The 21,227-nt window shown below is 36.6% G+C and overlaps 1 protein-coding gene across 1 annotated transcript in view; it reads left to right on the top strand.

Moving 5' to 3' along the window:
- LOC136847689 (uncharacterized) overlaps nucleotides 1-21,227 on the top strand; it is a 138,895-nt gene that overhangs the window by 1,113 nt on the left and 116,555 nt on the right. The window lies entirely within an intron of this gene.

Raw genomic sequence — 21,227 nt, forward strand, 5'->3', positions numbered from 1 at the left:
TATTTTTCGAAGACTCCAGCCTCCTCCCACATTATAATTTATATTTTTCTTGGGTAAAACGCATCAAAACAAAAATGTCATCTCAGTAGGCATGACCTTCGCAAATGCATAATAACAGAGAAAAATAATTAATCAAATTACGACTTATAAGGTAAGACAATACCGGCCCCCACCCCCTTCAAAGCTAATACGGCAAAATTGTAACCAGTAAATACCCCTAGGTTACGGTAGGTTGCGTATTTTTAGGTTGTTTTAGTGGCCTATCACTTCCTAGCCGTTTTTGCATGAAAAACCCGAAATGGTTTTTCGTGCAAAAATGGCTAGCTGGAACCTTCCGAAATGGCTGGCTGGAGTCTTCCGGAAAATTACCTTCTTTTTATTTATGGATATCTTCCGTGTATGTTATTAAGGCCTCATATCGTCCATTTCATCCATCTGTATGATACTTTCTTGGATCATGTCAAGATTAGCAAACCCAACATCTTGACAGCGAACCCAATGATCCCCTTGTAAAGAAAGGCCAACCCTTTCCGGTCCGAACTTCGATTCCACATGAGGGCTAGTACTAGACACGGCGAAACAGTGATTCATCTACACTGTTTCGCCGTGTTTAGCACTAGCCTTTGGGGGATCAAATGTCTGGTACCGAAGTGTTCATGTCTAGAACAGCGAACCCGATTTCTCCCATGTAAAGAATAAAGAAACCCAATAACCTTCTTGTAAAGATTAGCGAACCCTACTGCGAGTGGGTTCGCTAATCTTGACATGATCCACTTAAATATATTGTCTGTGGTGGCGTAGCGGTTCCTAATAAGCCCTTTGTTTTATTTGCATATCTTTATAGTTTATGCAAATTATACTTTTCTGTGTGACAAAAAAATAATGATTCAAACATGACAAAAAAAACTTGTTTTTGTACAAACCACATGAACCTATTCATGGGCTCGAGCGGTGATAATTGACTTCTTACATTACTTCAGTTTACCGGCATAACTCCTTCATTTCTTAATCAGTTGAGTGAGGTCTCATTGAAAAGCCAAGTTTGTCTAGCTTCTGCATATATAATATGATTCTTCTAATCGAATCTGAAGCCCGTTGCGAGATATGATAATTGGAAATGTGTAAATTTTCCACACGATTTCGTGAAAAAGATATTGTTTTTAATCATGACCACCAGTAACTCAAAGATTATTTAGGAACCCCTTGAACATCTTTTTAGAAGTGTTCCCCTTCCATTTCTATGTTAGTGAACTAAGATCAGTACCATTACATGTGTGAGAAAATTTTACCCACCACTGGCCGGCAGCTTTGCTTGAAAATGCAAATTCGGTACGAGTTGGTTTGGTATTTATGCACATACAAAATATTCATGGGTATTACAAGTTGAACGACTTACACAGGTACACAGTTCTTTGGATTTTGGGATTTTATCTGCAGCTTTCTTCGGATAAGTTTGCCACGGCGTACACAAGCACTTGTATCACGCCTGTAAAGGAGTGAAAAGCTGGCAAAATACTACAGAAGTCTGGTACATGCTTTATGCTAATTAATCTTATACTGTCTCCAATACCAGTGTCATATAACACCACTTGCGGTGTTATTCGCTTGAATGCTTTCCACCCTCGACATACTTTAGTACTGGACCCCTTGATTAAGTTTACCTCAGAGCTACCCCTTTCAGACCTTTCGAAACTTTGAGTTTTTCTTGTAGGTATCTGTAACGAAGTTACCCCTAGAAGTTGAATTTTGTAGGACTGATTTGCCGTCAAATTGGTTTTCTTTTGCAGAAAACTAAAAAACTGTAACAATTACAGACTGCTGCGTTGTGATGAGGAAAAAATACAATAACGTAAGTAGCATGTACATTTATTTCAGCAAAATATTTTAGGTCAAAGTGTTAGTTTATTGGCTTTATAACCACATTTTTTCCAGGAATAGTCTGACCCATCTGCAGTATGGGGAAGGTTATTTGATATTAACAATGTTGAGCATTTGACTTATATAACCGAAATATAGTCAAGAAATCTAGCATTTCAATGGTTTCCCAACTGCTTCGGATGTATAAGAAGTGCAGTAATTACCAGTAAACTAATGTAAGGTGCGGTTGGGAGAACTACTGCTTTACCATGCATGCCACATTCATATTTGGTCAACCACTTGGAAATAGAAGGAAAACACTTTTAGGAAGATAATTAGGTGGTTCCTAAACAAGTCTCTTAGTAACTGGTGGTCATGATTGCAAACAAAACTATTTTGAAACATCTTGTGGAATATTTATAAATTTCTAAACTACTTCCAGTTATAAATCTTTCAAAACGAGCTTCAGGTCAGATGGAAAGAATCCCATTACGCATAGAAAAGACAGACAAAAACATGGCTTTTCAGTGAGACCCTCCTTAAATTGCTCAGATAAGAAATGGAGTTATTGCCGATAAACTGAAGTGATGTACGAGGCCAATTATCACCACTGAAGCCCACGAAAAGGCTGATGGGGGTATCTGGAAAAACCAACTTTGTTTTTTACAATGTCTAGAACATTCACTATTTGTCATACGCATACAAATGCATAATTAAGGCTCTAGGATGAAAATTAGGAGGTCTTGAAAATTCCCTGGGTTGGGGACGTTTCGATACCGGCTCATGGACTAAAATGATAGGTGTTTGTTAGTTTCACATATAGTAATTTGTACCAGCTGCTAATTTTAAGTAGAATCAAAGCCTTTGAAAATGTTGATAATTACATGTTTCTTTTAATATTTAGTGTGATTTTTTCCACTTTGCATTAGAATATATAGAAAATGCATTTATGCATTCATGCCTTTATCCGGAACCCATCATAAGGCATTGATTTTGGCGACCGTGCTGTTTACTTTTGGACTCAGGTTCAAATATGTTAAAGGTAGAACTCTAGGTTATTTATTAAGCTTTCATTCGGATCAACAGGCAATTATATGAAATTTATCTATGTTATTTAGACATAATATACTCAAACAATCATCATCAATTTCACTACCTTTGCTATGTGCATTTTCGCCACGTTAAAAAAAATAGACCTGGGTTCGTAACTCATCAGTTACAAGGTCTTCATGTTGCTTTTTTAGTTGTATACATATATATATTCATATATATATATATATATATATATATAAATACATAATATATATAAATACATAAATATATAAATATATATATATATATATATATATATATATATATATATATATATATATATATATATATATATGTCTATATATATATATATAATATTATATGTCATATATATAATTAAAAGTTAAGATTTTTCATTCACAATTTTATTCATACTTAAAAGTTAACATTTTCTTTTATCTTTCTAATTAGTCAATTTTTCGTTCATTTATTCACACTGTTGAAAATAATTTCTTTGTTATTAGTACAGCATGTCATATAAAACGTTGCTTCCACGTTCAGCATGTTGTGATCTTTAAGAGAAATAGAAACATGTAAATGTAATTAATAGAATCTTTTATGTTGTTCAATTCCTTCATATGAATAAAGCATTTTTATTTGAGTTTTCGAAGCACCAGTCTTTTCTGATACAGAAATAACTCTGTGGGGAAAGTGTGCTAAGCACTGGCGTCTCTGGAACGTTGTGACCTTATAATCATGAGGCAGGTTCGTTCTGTACGATTCATAAGATGATTAGACGGCGATTTTTTTTTTACCTTCGATCTCTTAAGCATCACCCTGACCTTGACTTTAGTCTGCACATCAACTTCGTTAGTGGAGTTTAAAAGTGTTGCTCTGAAAAGCTAGAATTAGCGGACGGATGGACATACAGAAAGGCGGGCATACTGACTGACAGGTCAGTTATGAGATGCCATAGATCCATGATGGATAGTCTAGGGACATACAAGTATCTTTGCCGTGAAACTATTGCTACGGATTCCAATCTTGAGGGTCAGAATCGTAAATGATTATGCAATACAAATCAAGTGGGGCATCAGGTAAGGAATTTCTGCATGGTGAGCTTCTTATTGGGCGTTGTATGCCACTCCAGCTATTTATTTTGAAGAATATTGATATCCCTTCTTGAATTGCTCTGCTCCGCTTCAATTCTAAACGAATCTCGAGACCTACTACGCTAGCAGGAGGGCAGGGTTGATATAGAGTCAATTTTACCTGTCTTTGTTTATTTATAAAAGGGTTAGTCACTATACCAGTTTTTTATTTATGAATCTTTCATTCTGAAGCTGGATTGTGTATGATTTAGTACAGTGGACTTTTTTTTTGCATATCCTACTTTGTTGCCCTTTAAATATATCTTGATTATAACTCCATTGGACTTCATCATTTAGCCATGTATAACAAATATCACCGCAATTTCATCCATCTAAATTGTTTTGCACTACGGAACAAACGACGCTGGACTGAAAAAGAATACAAAAATATCGAGAGAACGCGAACAAAAACGGAGCAGGACATCGTCAGTCAGGCCGTAACTTGACGCGACGCTGTGGGGGTCGTGTGTCTGCGTTATTAAACCGAAACATTAATTGAATGTTATCGTTGCTTTTTCTTTCATGTTAATTGGAGTCATTGTGAAATTCGACGAATCAGTCTGCTTTAAAGGTGTGGCCTTCGCGGGGTGGTGATCGACACGTGTGTTGCTGTGTTTGTTTGGTGCATCTCTCTCTCTCTCTCTCTCTCTCTCTCTCTCTCTCTCTCTCTCTCTCTCTTTAGAGCTTAATTTATCTCCTCTCATATACATCTGTAGATATATGTACTACGTTTTTGCTTAGCACACACATCTCTCCTATACACATACACACACACACACGAACGGACATGCACCCAACATTGGAAATTGGTCCAGAGAGAAACTTCTGTCTCACCCGAACTTGATGGCTAAGTTCGCTGGCAAGAAACTTTGTAGTTAGCTTCTTTGAACGAACAAGTTTTCTCATAACTTCGTCAGAGTGTACCTGGTTGATTAGGGGCAACAGCTATGACACGCTCGCTAATCATGAATGGAAGGAGGTGGATTAAATGTTATTCCGATTTCATTGCATTAAGGTAATTATTTATCGTTGTAGAGCAGTTTTGGTGACTATATATATTATATATTGTGTGTATGCATGTATGTATGTATATATACACAGACATACACACACACACACACACACACACACACACACACACATATATATATATATATATATATATATATATATATATATATATATATATATATATATATATAAAGTATATGTATATATATGTGCGTGTGTAAATAATATACACACATCAAATATATACACATTAAGCCACAAAAATTGGTTAAAATCAAAGTCATTTTAAATTGGGATAGTTCGTTATCCAATTCTATGTCCATAGTAAAATAGATGTTCGAATCGGGTAACGAACTGCCATTTTTAGACCTGACAATTTCGCGACGTATTGATCAATTTTTAACAGGTGTTTTCAGAAAGAAGACTTTTGCTGGTTTGGGGACAAATTTTTCTACCTTTTGTCCGTTGGGTTTTAAACTTAATGCATGTAAGACTTTATTTTAGGGCTTATAATTTATCATGCAATTGGGTCAAATTTCGTGAGGTAATTTTCTTGCAAAACTATTTTAGCAGGAATTGTTATCCATCCCACCTATTTGAGAAAGTCTTAAAGACTTTGAGTTTTTAAATGACATTAAGCCTAAAACATCCACTTGTAATGTACCATAATAAGAATTGTACATATCTTTGTCTTTTTGCCCAATATACAAACTTGTAAAACGAGAACTCACTGTCGTACTTAGCAGTATGTATCCACACGTTAAATTTAATTTTATTTTTAAGAACCCTTTAAAAATCAGAAGTCTTTTCAAGTTCAAAGACAACATACCGGAATTGATGCGATCTTCAACAGCATATTTATCAACTTGTCCCAAATGCAATTTGGGAACCTATGTGGGTAATTCCAGTCGGCTGTTGAACGTTCGCATCGATTGTCATCGGGGTGTCAGTTACCGGACAGAATTAGCTTTATCCAGTAAAATACAAACAGAATATTCTGCACAGTGATTTCAGAATCCTGTCTCAAGCTATAGATGACCGGTCATTACACATTCTCGAGTCCCCAACCCTCAACAACCATTCAACTGCTGTACAAATCTAATCCTTCTGGCCAGCCCTAGGAGAGCTGTTAATCAGCTCAGTGGTCTGGTTAAACTAAGATATACTGAACTTTGTACAATTAGACATTGCCTAATAGACCACTCGTCCATTCTACCTTCTCGCCTCTTTGTGTTGGCCTTCCCTGGTGTCAAAAGAGTGATTTATTCAGTCTTTTTATATAGATTCTGTGCCGGTGAGTTCTCGTCTCGATGTTTTTGCTTTTTTACCTTTTGTAATTATATACAGGAATTTTTTGCTTGTTAGAATTAATGTTAAATACTTTTTTCTTATTTTGGAATAATGTGATTTTCTCAGATGTTCACTTGTGGTTTTTTTTCTTGTTACTATTCCTTTTTTTATTATTATTCTCCTGAAAGTTAGTGTCCTTATGCCTAGTAGCTTTGTTCTTTGATGTAAATTTCGTGTTTAATTACTTGCCATTTTGCTTTCATTTAAAATTTAAAGCTCATTGATGTACTTTTATTGTTATTATTATTATTATTATTATTAATTTTTTATTATCTGACTCCTGATGTATGGATTTGTCATTTTTTCTGTTTTTAGCCCTAAAGATGGGGTTTGTATCCCGAAACGTTGGTGTTGGAAATAAATAAAGTTATAACTGAAAATGCTGACGTTTCTACTGGCCATACTGTTCCTATTAAAGATTCAGCTTTCTAGAAGCGACAGTGCTAGTCATTATATATATATATATATATATATATATATATATATATATATATATATATATATATATATATATATATATATATATATATATATATATTGTTACATTCTGGGGGCAGTTGGAAGAATGGGGGTTTGATTATTTTAATTAACTGCCTTGAAAGCCAACACAAAACACCCAGAATGTAAGCAGTAAATGGAATGGATAAACTTGACTTACCTTGATATCATATTTGAGTGAACAGAGAATTGGATGTCGTCATGGTTAACCAATTATGTACTTTAAAATGAATTTATTTACAAATGAAGGAATCAGGAAATTAAGATGAAAAGGCTGACAGTGCAGCAAGCAAGCACATACAATGTGCAATAAAATTAGACTGCGCAGCCAATTGCTGAATATAAAAGGCTGCGGCACTGAAATAGCTTAACACAATTGACTGTGAAGGTTGCTACTGGTTAACGGATTTTTTCCTTTTTTGCTCTTAACGCAACGGGGTTAGCAAGGGGGAACCATTTGGTGTCCCAGACTGCGAATCAAAAGGCTCTGGCACTTGGCAGGATGGCAGTTAGACATATATGCTAGGGTTTTGTTGTAGGCAGGGACACAGACCATCGGAGGGGCTGGATAACAGGTTCTTATTCCTTCTGCTCAGAGCTCGTAGCACTAGATGAAATTTGGCCGCCAGAGTCTTGCATTCGGCTCCACCCAGAGAGACGAAAAGGAGAGCACCACTCGATACTGTGGCGGTTGGATGAGGAGTGTCTGGTGCCCATCTTGCAGGCATCGCGTCCGCTTTGTTGTTTGGCTTGGAGCACAGGACATCACTAATCTGAAAGCACTCACACAGCCAGTGAAAGGTCATACGGAAAATAGGTCTCATAGTTAAGGACTTATGAGGTAGGATAATAGCCTATCTACAGCCCGGATTCGCTCTATGTCCTTAACGACTACCTGGCCCCCCAAAACATCCGATGGTGGGGCTAAGGAGTGGTATTGTTTCCCCCAAATCAGGTGCTCTGGTGGGGATAGTCCTACATAAGTTCAGCCCTGTCATGGCGTCTTTTCAGCAGCCGTTAAATTTGGATTTCTGTCTAACTGGATAAAGGGACAGATGGAATATATATATATAAAAAAAATATATATATATATTATATACATAATATATATGTAATATTATATATATATGTATGTATATATATGCATATATACGTATATATATGTATTATATACTGTATATACTATATATTATATATATATATATATATATATATATATATATATATATATATATATATATATATATATATATATATATATATATATATATATATATATATATATATATATATATATATATATATATGTATTCAATTGGTGCTATTTCGTAGCCTGACTCTACGGTAGGTGTGTCGAGGGCATGTTAGCATGGGCGTTCACTGTTCAAGGAACATGTTGTTTAGAATGAAATAAAAGAAAATCATCAGGGTTTTTAACAGATACACTTAAGTCCCTTCTCTTTATTATCCTCTTTAAATGATAAACTCCCCCCATTTTCATATAGCTGCACTTGGGTGTTATTTGCCAAGTCCGGTCCTGAGACTTGAACCCAGAACTAAGTTGATTTCTCGAGAGGTAAATATTCTAAGTTCGTTCACCACCACTGGGCATGTCTCTGCACTAAAGTCACACACACATACCGATCTTCCAGTCTTTTAGCGCCAGCTCTTCTTTTCAGTCGGTTCCCTCTCATTTTCCTTATATATATACAGTATATGGTTTGTCCCGGGGCATGTCTCAAGTCTTTCTTTCATTTGTTTCATTTTGGTCACGAATTCCATAACACTTCATATACTCACGGTTTCTTTATTCAGCATGCATTAGCCACCGTTCACTTTCCCCACACCTTCTGAGGGTGACATAAGGCTCCTTTCATTCCATGACCTGTTGGCCTCCAGTATTGAACTTAATGGTGAGCGATATCGTCTTATCACTTAGTAATAACTTGGTGTCGACCTGCGAAGAACGAGAGCCAAAATCATAGTGCCATTTTTCTTGGCCATTAGGTCTATATGAATCACCTACTATGAATAACACTCTTTTAGGCTATGAATCACCAATAATAGTTTCTTTGTATCTCTCTGAATCACCATCTTACGAATAAGATTCTGTAACTGGCAGGGTTAACAAATCGCCTTATACGTTCACCTGTTCCTCGTGCTTTGTTTTCATGGGCGTTTATTATAAATAGTTTTCTGAATATAATACTGTTACATATGTATATATGTATATATACATGCATTCATGGTAAATTATATATATATGTATATACATTCATGGTATATATATATATTGTATTGTATATGTGTATGTATGTATGTTCCAGCATAATTCTGAAACACATTGAGCAATTTCAACCAAACTTGGTATGCATATGACTTACTATCTCGATAGGAACACAGTTGGGGTAAGACATCACTAACACCAAAAGGCACCAAAGGGGGTGGGGGTGGAAGGGCTTCCCTGAAATGGGGCTGGTTCTGCCAGTGAAACGGAGCTGGTTATGCCTGTAGACTTAGTAACTTTACAAATTTATCATACCTAATTTCGGTATACATATGCTATCTGGAAAAGAATACTGTGGGGGTAAGACATCAGTGGCACCAAAGGTGTGTGAGGGTTGGGAAGGGTGTGACAGAGAGAGAGAGGAGAGAAGAGGGAGAGTGAGGAGAGAGAGAGAGAGAGAGAGAGAGTAGAGGGGTGTTAGGGAGAAGAAAGAGGGAAAGAGACAGGAGGGTTTGAGGGGGAGAGAGAGAGAAGAAAAAGAAAGGAGGTGTTAGGGAGAAGAAAGAGGGAAAGAGACTGAGAGAGAGTGAAAAAGAAAGTGAGAGGGAGAGGAAATGCAGAGTGAAAGAGAGTGAGAGGGAGAGGTAGTGAGGAGAGAGAGTAGCTAGGGAGAAGAAAAGGGAAAGAGTCAGGGTGGAGAGAGAAGATGAGAGAAAGAAAGAGTGAGAGAGAAGTGAGAGAGAGAGATAGGGAAGGAAGTGAGAGAGAGAGATATATAGCAGTGGTGTAATAGGGAGGTGAAAGATGGAAAAAGTAGCGAGAGAGAAAGTTTATAGGGTGTCATTCAGACTTATCCCAGGCTATAGGTTGGTATTAATATATATATATATATATATATATATATATATATATATATATATATATACATACATACATACATAATATACATTATTTTTGCCTTTCCAATAACTGATCACCTCTTCATGTATTTCCTATACCTTCTACTACTTCTTTCCAATGAACACCATATTCTTTGGAGGCTTAAAGTTCAAGTCAGTGGCCTATGTGTGTCTTGTTCCTTATGAATAACGTTCATCGTCTGAATAATAGTAATAATAATAATATGCATACATACATGTTTTTTTATATATATATATATATATATATATATATATATATATATATATAAATAATCAACACACAATCACGTGTAAAACAGAAATAAATTTCTGACTCACATCAGGATCGAACCCAGGTTTGTCATTTGAAAAGTAAGGGCGCTGCTCACTAGGCCATACAAGTCGTAAAAGAAGTTGGAACCTGAGCGCCACTGGACCCAAAGAGTTACCTGGGCACGCTAACTGCAGCTTGCATACCAACGTGTTTTCCCCAACTTCCCGACTCAGCAATGACCCAATTGACAGCATTTCATTCGATTTATATATACATATATATATTATATATATATATATATATATATATATATATATATATATATATATATAATATATATATATATATATATATATATATATATATATATATATATATATATATATATCATCATCATCATCATCCAGGTGCCATATCCCCAAGGACGTCAGCAATCATGACTCACCACTCCTCTCTATTTCCGGCTTTCTGCAGCAACTGAGCTGCAGACATTCTTCCTCCAGTCATTCTCACCAATCCATCCATATATTTTTGTCAAGGTCTACCTCACGGCCTCCTTCCATTGATTTTACCAGTGAGAGAGAGATGTTCTAGTTCTTGTCTTCTCACTATGTGACCCACATATATATATATATATATATATATATATATATATATATATATATATATATATATATATATATATATATATATATATATATATATATATATATATATCTCATCTTCATCCCTGTTTTTTTTCATGGAAACCCTTATTGAGTCAGTCCTTAGACCTCGTTTATTTTTCATAACGTGTATTTTATTTATTTTCTTATATCAAAGTAGTTCTTGGGGAAACGTTATTAACATGAAGTTTATGAAAGTTTTATTGTTTCCGTACATGCTATGAGTGATATGCTTTTGTAGCAGGTCTTTATATATTTCAGTTTTAATTATTTTTCTTGTTGCACTTCAAAACAATTAAGCTTTTTTTATTTTCATTGTTAAGTTCAATATATGTATAGTGAAGCTGAATTAGGATGGGTGCGACCCTCTCCCGCCTGGATTTATTATTAATCAAGCTGCATTTTAATTAAACCTTGTACCGACTTCAGTAAGTAATTTTGTAAATCAACACAGAGGATGTTAAAGTAGTCTAGTCCTGTGATTAAACAATTATTTACACCCATTTAACGTATTCATTTAAAAATAGTGTTTTTCCCTATGAAGACTAGATGTCGTTAGTATTTCATTCATCATATTTGTTCTTTGTAGTACTTATCCTTATTGTTTTATTATTTGTGACAAAGCACTGGATTGCTGTATACAGTATATATATATATGTATATATATAATGTATATATATATACAATATATATATATATATATATATATATATATATATATATATATATATATATATATATATTATTTAAACAAAAGAATGTAGCCACTTCTTTTTGACCATATACTCTAGTATTATTTTATAAAACATTCTTGTGTCAAAAGTTATGAAATGTATATATATATATATATATATATATATATATATATATATATATATATATATATATATATATATATATATATATATATGTATGTATGTATTTATTTATGCATAGATTAAATAAGACACTCGTAGTTTGTTTCAATTAGCTGTTTCATATAATTTTTCGATGTACAGTACTGTAGCACTAAAAGTTTGCGATTGATTAGAAATATCTGCGGATAGCAACATCGTATCTGTTGCAGCTTTCAGTTTGCCATATGCACATCGGAAGTCTTTATCAGTTTATATCACGTGGTTCGAAACGTTTTATCCGAAGGTTATGACTTTCGTCCTATCACTCCATCTACCTTACAGTTATCAGTAATTTTCTTTAATACAGAATTAATCATTTCATGCGTTAACACTTTCTCTCTCTCTCTCTCTCTCTCTCTCTCTCTCTCTCTCTCTCTCTCTCTCTCTCTCTCTCTCTCTCTCTCTCTCTCTCAGCAAACTTACGTATATTTTCAACCTCCTATCAGAGCACACCATTAGCAGGACCTGATCATTAGAACTCCTCTTTCGAGCTCAGTGCAGGTTCTTGAACCCGAGGAGAAAAGGACGAGAAACCCTGTGTAAACGAGTATATCTGTATCGTATCTCCAGTTTTATCGTATCTAAATCACATCTCTATTGCTATTCTGTCACTGGCGAGGATCTCGGATTGAAAATAAGAGGCGGAATCCCCAAAACTTCAACCACATTCTGAAGGCAAGTAGGGTAGGCTGGCGTGTGATCTAAGGCTTTGACTAATGGGATTTTTCAATCTTCTTATGGAATTTTAGGGTCTTCTGCTTTTATAGTGTTTCGTCCTCGGCCCATATCTCGTGTTGTTTCTGAAATACCATAGTTTCACTTGTATACTTTCTTGCCATGCGTGTTCACGCGCCAATTCCGGTCTCAAAAAGAGGAGCGTTAAACGTAGGAATAGTGCCCCTGCATTTGAAAAAGGTAAAAAGTAGATAGGAGAAAATAATGCGACGTAATGACGTTTGAAAACCAACAGATTAAAGTTAATCTTTTTCAGTGGGAAGACCGCCCGTCCTTTTTGGAACATGACATTATTATTATTATTATTATTATTATTATTTATTATTATTATTATTATTATTATTATTATTATTAAGAACTTACATGCAGAGACCAAAGGGCTCTCAACTTGCTCTGAAACGATACACATAATGAAATGCATATACGTGAGAGAGATGGGGGTGGGGGAAGAAGAAGAAAGAGAACAGAAGTTTAATGAAACGCCGATAAGAAATATTAACAAATAAATAAAATTATGGTAAAGAAATCAACTGACATAAAAAAGCATTGGGAAAAATGTCAGGGAAGTTAAGTTAATCGTGCGAAGTCTATTGTTATCGTATATTGTATCTTCCGTATTTCCTCAATTATTAGACATCCCTTTTTTGTAGTTTGTCGTATTTTTTTTTTTTTATTTCAACAAATCTACCACTGAATGTGATTGAAGTTTGTCTAGAAATATATTCTATGTAGCGCACAGTTGCTCCAAACCTGACCTTAGCTGACCAGTAGTTATTCATTTCTTCAGTCTACAAGGAATGAGATGTCTAATGATTCATTTGAGCTGTCATGCCCGTCTTGATAGTCACCCTTTAAAAAAAATCGACCATGAAAAATAAAACCATAATACTTCATGGTCTTGGTTTCAAGTTCGCAAGTGATAGAAAATGCATGAGAGAAGATACTTTTTATTTCGTAAATCTCTTAGGTGGGTAGTACCGTCAGTGCGCCTCACGTAGTGCACTGTAGGTTAATAAGTGGTTGCAGCGTCCCCTCAGCCCCTAGTTGCATGCACTTTTTTTGCCTTTAATTTTACGTCCATTCTAGCTTCCCGTCTTCAGGCTTGCTGTCCAACACCTCGAACTGTTACTTCCAAGTGCAAGTGTGGGGTTTTCTCCCAGTTCTACCTTCAGATCTTCCTACTTCATTTCCTTAATTTTCTTGATCTTTCTATCTTCCTGTCCAACCATTCTTAACTCCCTCCTTTCACCGTCTTAAGCGCTGAATTACCGAAAGTGGCCCAGTGCTTGGCGTTATAGTCTAAGTTTCATGAATTAACCAGTTCATATCGCAATAATTTGTGTAGTTTTTTAACGGCGTAATAAAAAATGTCAATCACTATAAACTTATATTCTAAAAAATATCCACAACAAAATTTCTTAATGCAGAGAACAGTAAACACGGCCCCCAGTGTCCTTATCTTACTCAGTTCATAAAAAGGAAGTAAAGTTTTTAGCCTAAAGCCCAGAGGAAACGAAAGAGAGTGTCTCGTTTGATGGAAGGTTAGAATCATTGCCTTGAGGCGGCATCTCACACAAAAAGCGTTACGAAGAAGTTAAGTATTCTTTAGTTTAACCAGACCACTGACCTGATTAACAGCTCTCCTAGGGCTGGCGCGAAGGATTACATTTATTTTACGTGGCTAAGAACCAATTGGTTACCTAGCAACGGGACCTACAGCCTATTGTGGAATCCGAACCACATTATACCGAGAAATGGATTTCTGTCACCAGAAATAAATTCCTCTAATTCTTCATTAGCCGGTCGGAGACTCGAACTCGTGCCTAGCAGAGTGCCAGCCGAGAACTCTGCCGACTCGTCCAACGAGGAACTAGTGTTACGAAGAATAAGATAAAAAAAAGTTAACGGTGTGGTTTAACTCTATCTTCACAGAGGACTAGATTCTTTTTTGTCTCTCATATTTCCTCGATACAGTAGGATTTAGCCATGAAAGGTCTACACAATGGTAGCAGCCTCATCCCAAGATATTTTATTAGAGCCATGAAGTTAAGATTTTCCAGAGGCCCCCCTGCCTCCTGCGAAAGGGAAAGGCTTCCAGGGAAATGATTTAACTGAGTAAATTTAACAGCTGGATATATATATATATATATATATATATATATATATATATATATATATATATATATATATATATATATGTATATATATATATTATATATATATACACATATATACAACACACACATGTATATATACTTTGGTATGTATCTGTATGTATTCTCCTAATAGAGTATAATGCTATGCTAATATGTTAATAACTCCGTCATTAACTGAGAGAGAGAGAGAGGGAGAGAGTTGGATAGATACAATCAATTGGTGTTTTTTGGACATAAAACCCAATTGTTAGTCAATCTCTTGGCTAACATAAGTAAAATTAACAAGTCTGTCAGCACTACCTTTTGATGTGTGTAGTTTTAGCCAACAGACGTCCTTGTAGTTTGTGTATAAAAGTTCCGATTAGATATGCTGGAAATGAATTAGCGTCTGACGTTTAATGTTGGCATTACAAATGCTGAAGCCGCATGGAGCATTTCCAGTCACCAAAGTTCTTGATAGTTCTAATCATAAGAACCCTATTGACTAAAATTACTCGTATTCTTTCATTTCAAGCCTAGTTTAATTGTAATACTAGTTAGAAATGACTGGCGATCGTTTGAATACATTACTCCTGTTTTAACTTATTCTCATCAGTAAATTTGCTCTTCCTGGTTTAATTGCGATTTGCAATGGCTTGCCTCAGCTGTCGGTTATTTAGTTCAGACTCACCCTCTGTAGAAAAAAATGAAGTGCCCTTATTAGTGGAGACGCTTTTAAATTCATGATCCTGTGATTACGAAAGCTCGATAGAATCCGCTTGCCCAAGTCTGTAGCATGAAGAACTTTATTAAGAAAACACACACATTCACACATACACACAAACACAAGAAAACACACACATATTCACACATACACACACACACACACGCACGGATGCACACAATGCCTGTGAGACTGTATATCTCTTTAGCAGAGTGGTGCATTCACATTTAAGGCGATCCTCTCACGCCCTAATTTATTTATTGATTTATTTTATTTTCTTAGCAGCGCGCGCGCGCACACACACACACACACACACACACACACACACACACACACAAAGGTCATAAAATCAAAGAGAAGAGTTGTCGGTATATGAAAGAGATAGCGACGTCACCTGCTTTCCCTCCAAGGAGGTTATATGGTACCCAAGGGATATCCCTGAAGAGGAGTCTGGACTCTGTCGCCGCACGCATGCGTAAATCTGAGATACATCTACCAGACTTCCAGTATCTCTCTTTGCATCAGGGGCCTGTGATAAAGGCTTGGATTGTCCTCGATTCCTGGGTGTCTGAACAACATCTTGACCTTTTATGCAGTCTCCTCTCTCTCTCTCTCTCTCTCTCTCTCTCTCTCTCTCTCTCTCTCTCTCTGAAGTTGTAGTATTTCGCGTCTTAAATAACTCGTGATTAACTCGAGGGATTTATTTGTCTTTGAAAAATGGGGACCTTGTTTTATTTTCTTGATTCATTTTCTTCGACACCCGGGAGGTCATCATCATCATCAGTCAATCCGTTAATCGGTTGGTCTCCGACTTCAGCTAGAAGAAATGGCTGGTCCTTTATCTCTGTGCCGTTGTTGTATTAGCGGTAAGCGATTTTTGGTAGATCTTCAGTTTTGTTTTCCCGAGAAGGAGCATAACCTCAATTTATGAGCGACCATGGGTCACTCATTGTCAGATTAATAATTGGTGCTCTCACTCTTTTTTTGATTTCGGGGCTCATTATGACGCACTGCTTGATGCAACAAAATTTCGTTGCAGGTTGGGGTAACGCTCTGTATAATACAAGGTAAGAGCTGAATCCTTCTTTATCTGAACTTGAGTCCCTCTTGATTGTGTAATGTCTGAACAACATTGATTATATGTAGCACTGGGCATTTAGTGACAAGAGGGTGAGGCATAGAAGACGAGGTCATGTGACGGCAAATAGAATTTCAATGCATTCTTTTGTTCCCAATCCTACACAGTGACGAAGATTTTCATGAATTAAGATTATTGTTCAGTAGTCTTTCTGCAGTAGCTAATCCATTTTTTAAAGCCATATCACCCAGGTTTCCTGTGCCATTCATTTTAGTAAGTCGTTGGTTTTGATTTTTCTCTTTGACCCTATCAGGTCATCTTTGCCGTAAGTTTGTGTACTTGACCTTTGTGAAATCAAAAAATGTTTGGATATTGCCCTTCAATTTCGAGTGAAGGCTGTCATCCAGTCGAACTAATAATGAAGAGAGACATTCTGAAAGCGTGAATTGCTTGTCTTTAAAAGCATTTTAAGATCGGTACCGGCTTATGGCGTTTTTCTGCATTGCATTAGATTCTTGGTGCCTTTGATTCTCGGTACATTGAAGGTACCTTAATCTTCCTTAATCAAAATAAAAGCGATAAGCTTTAGAAAACGGGAAAAGGGAGGAGTCGCTACGTCTTCTCGCTATAATTTGAGTTACAATAATTTGAAACGCATCACTCGAAGATTACGAAAAAATATCTTCTGAAGTAAGTGTGCCTATAGTAGGAAATTAAAAAGCTGCGTGCAATATGCCTTCATTTTTTTTAACAGAATTGGCGTTTGTACCTGACTAGTATTTCGTGGTCATCCAAAGCATTATACCATTATTTGGTAAGTGCGTCTTGACCGCTGAACTTGTCCCCCCTCGTATCTCAGGGTCAATCTAAGGCAAGGTCCACGGCGTAGACTCTTTGGGCTTTGGTCTAAAGATGTTGCTGGACGGTCCCGGCGAGTATTTCACGGTGAACAACATAAAAATTCCCCAAAACAACACGGCGTGGAAATCTCGGACGTTGACAAGAGCCCTCTTTCGGCCATAAAACCCATTTGCCATCACCTTGATGTGTTCCGCCCAGCTCCCCTCCTGAGGGTCCCGTAATGGCCACATTCCCTTCACACATAAAACTCTGGGACACGGGACCTTCGCCGAAAAACATGAGGTCCGAACCATTCTAACACATCTGGAAACGACCTTAGAAACCCCTCCGTCCTTTCCTCATGCGCTTCAGGCGTGAGTGAGTCTCTTTTGTTAGCAATGCATGGCTGATCGTATCTGAAGCCATTTGTTACTTTTCGTTGTTATCTTTCATACAAAGGTAAGGTTAGTTACACATACCACAGTGATCCGCATAATTAAAAACACAGTTTCCGGTCTGCCATACACACCAAATTTTGAGGAGTGACAGAAGAAAACGCTGGGAGTTTCTTTCCAAGGCCACTGTTTAGACATTCACAATCATATAGTCTTCCTTCCAAGGTCCACAGAACTTTGGAGTGAAGGCTTCTTCTTTGGACATTCCTTTATTTCATATATAGAGTACAACCCTTGCATTTTTTATAATAATACCATCTAGAAGAACTTGGTGTTTTGAAGAACTTAGTGTTTCCAAGGCAGTTTTTTTTACAAAACTTGAATTCCCGGTCTCCTCCTGGATTCGTCGGCTCATGATCTCCATTCATTCAGAGAAGTTTGGTCATTTCCAAAAGGTATAGGTTTGTCATCGGTCCATTTTTTTTTACTTTATACTTGCTAGTCTGTGCCGGTCGATTTGTTTTGCTCCACAATAAGCCTTTTCCCATGATTGGGGATGGCTCAAGAGAATAAACAAGACGCCAGTCACAACGACATTCATCCTTTAAATGCTGAATCGTGGATAAATCCAATAACGCTAAAGTTTACTACAGAGAAGACTTCAACAGCACATCGAACCTCCTCGCACACACACACTGCGCAATTCACCACATCTTTCAAGCACATTCATGTTTCCTTTTCCCCGCCAGCACTTCCCCATTACACACCCTTTTCAAGCCTATCATCTATTCTTTCCCATGCCCTCTTCTTTCTTTTTGGCTATCAGTTGCAAACTCTCTCTCTCTCTCTCTCTCTCTCTCTCTCTCTCTCTCTCTCTCTCTCTCTCTCTCTCTCTCTCTCAAGAAGTGGGATCATCTTGGATGAGAAAATTGATCTCGGATGGAGGGAGGGGTTGGAGAAGTGATCTAAGGACGTCGGGGGCGGAAACTTAGCTTCTGATAGGCAGACAAGGGAAACTTAGGCCACTCGAGACTTCACCATACGACTTTGGGTCCTATGAACGGAGTGGCAGCGGCCGAGAATGGCTCACCGCTCAATAAATTCGGTTTGAAGCTTCAATTGGCTTCGGTCAGCCGAGGGTATAAGGTCCTGTAATCTCTCTTTTTCTGCACCAGATTACGAGGAAAAAAGAAGTATGTTCTAAGTGCCGAATTCTATTATAGAATGTCTGTATCAGCTTCAGTGAAAATTATAGATTATGTTCATGTGGAAATGTGGGCAAAACTTTAAACTTACGCCGTCATGTCAGCTGTGATACGATTACTTTGACATCCTATGTTGTCTTTGTACGTTCTGCCTTTCCTTTCTATCAAAACATTTCGTTTTTAATCTGTTTTCTTAAGAGAATGGCTATAGTCATAATAATGACCATTAACCTTAAGCTTTGTCAAACTGCGACTTTTTGTATCATTTATGTGTAGATCAGTTGTATTTTGCTTGGGAGAAATTTAGCTGACGTAATAATAAGTTTTTTTCACATAATTGACTGAATAATACGTAATCATATATGAAGTGTAATTTTTTTATAAAGCTTTTCTCTTTTGTGTAAGACCAAGCAGAAATATTTTGTTAACTGATAACCAAACTTTTAACTGAATAACGTATTGTACTGGCGTTCGATGGAATGACCCAAAACGTCATGAACCATTTCAGGCTAATAGTTCTTGTGTAACAGTAACTAATGTGTAATAGTGAATAATATATATATATATATATATATATATATATATATATATATATATATATATATATATATATATATATATATATATATATATATATATATATATATATTATAATACAAGAAGTCGCTGCACAGATGACCCTTAATTTGCACTTAGTTTATTGAAAGCAGAAGCGTCGCTGCCTACCCGATCCCAGTTGACCTAGATATCAACACAAAGTTATCAACATTTCGATCTGTCCCTCTCTTTACCTGAAACAGACATTTAGATGGCACGGTCGAAAGGGGCAAGGATGAGAGGCTGGGTGCCACTCCCTTAAGCAGCTTAGCCCAACTAAGCTGCTTAAAACAACCTTCTAAAGGCAGATTAAGCTGCTGAATTGTCTTTCCTTTGGCAGGATCCCTGGGAAGAGGCAACCAGATGGCTGAACACCTGGGCAAATGGCACATCTTTGGCACACGGTCACCAGTCTTTGCACTCGGTCAGGACACTTGGCCGAGGCCTTAAAAAGAGAAGGACAGGAGGGATCTTGAGTAGTCGTTGGACAGTCAGTCACAGTGCAGTTGGGCCATTAGCAGTTAGCAGTTTGCGGGTGAGTGAGACAAGACACTGAGAGGTCATCCTCCACCCTTCCACCCAGATGTCCATACCAGACTCCTGATGTGAACCCAGTACTATCGTCATCCTCGAAAGGACCTACCCAGGAACCTGAGTACGATGTCACGTGTGTGATTGTCCCTCGTCATCCTTCGCCAGAGACCGGCTTCCCCTAAGGTAAAGTGTGAGTAAAGACTTTTCAGTCACGACCGTTTGCCGTTTTGAAGTGTTGCCGAGTGCCAGTATTGTTTCTCATCCTTGTCATTTGTTCAGTGCCTTTTGCAGTGTTTCTTGTTCCAGTATAAAGTGTTCAGTTGTTCCTTGAGTCCGTGGCACCCTCAGTGCAGATTCGAGTCATATTCTGTGTTATATTTTCCTTTACTGGCATGTAATGTGTAAATCTCTCTTGCAGAGGGACCTATTCGCAGTGGACTCATCTTGGACTGTGCCTTGCCCTTAGTCAAGACTCCAGTAGGAGGATCTTCAGGCGTTGCAAGCCCTTTAACAATTCAGTTACCCATTTTCCCTTCTACTGTAGTGCTTCTTTTGTAAATATAGTTCCTTAATTTATCCCAAGTGTTTACGTAACATTTCCTTATGAAGTAGAGCCTTCAGCTCCTAAAATCATCCCTTGTTCTTTGTTTTTTACGATTTCCCTTTACGCAAGTCAGCACTCCAAGGCCAATTAAATAAAGTTTCCGTTGCCTGCCTGTAAAAATCTCTAAAAATCACATAACTCCAGGAAATTCGTAAAAAAAAAAAAAAAAAAATATATATATATATATATATATATATATATATATATATATATATATATATATATATATATATATATATATATATATATATATATATATATATATATATATATATATATATATATATATATATATATATATATATATATATATATATATATATATATATTGCTACAAGTGTTAGTTTATTGCAAGTAAACGGAAAGACTCAGGAGAGAAATTCTAGGTGTAAGTTAATTGAATGTATGTACATAAATCAGAAGACCAAGTTACTGGGAGCCGTACACGCTGGGCTCGGGGCACTTTCAAGTTAAATTATACAAGTGACAAGATTACTAGTACCTCTCAAATGTAGAGTAA

The sequence above is a fragment of the Macrobrachium rosenbergii genome, chromosome 17 (assembly GCF_040412425.1).
Source record: "Macrobrachium rosenbergii isolate ZJJX-2024 chromosome 17, ASM4041242v1, whole genome shotgun sequence".
NCBI lineage: Eukaryota > Metazoa > Arthropoda > Malacostraca > Decapoda > Palaemonidae > Macrobrachium > Macrobrachium rosenbergii.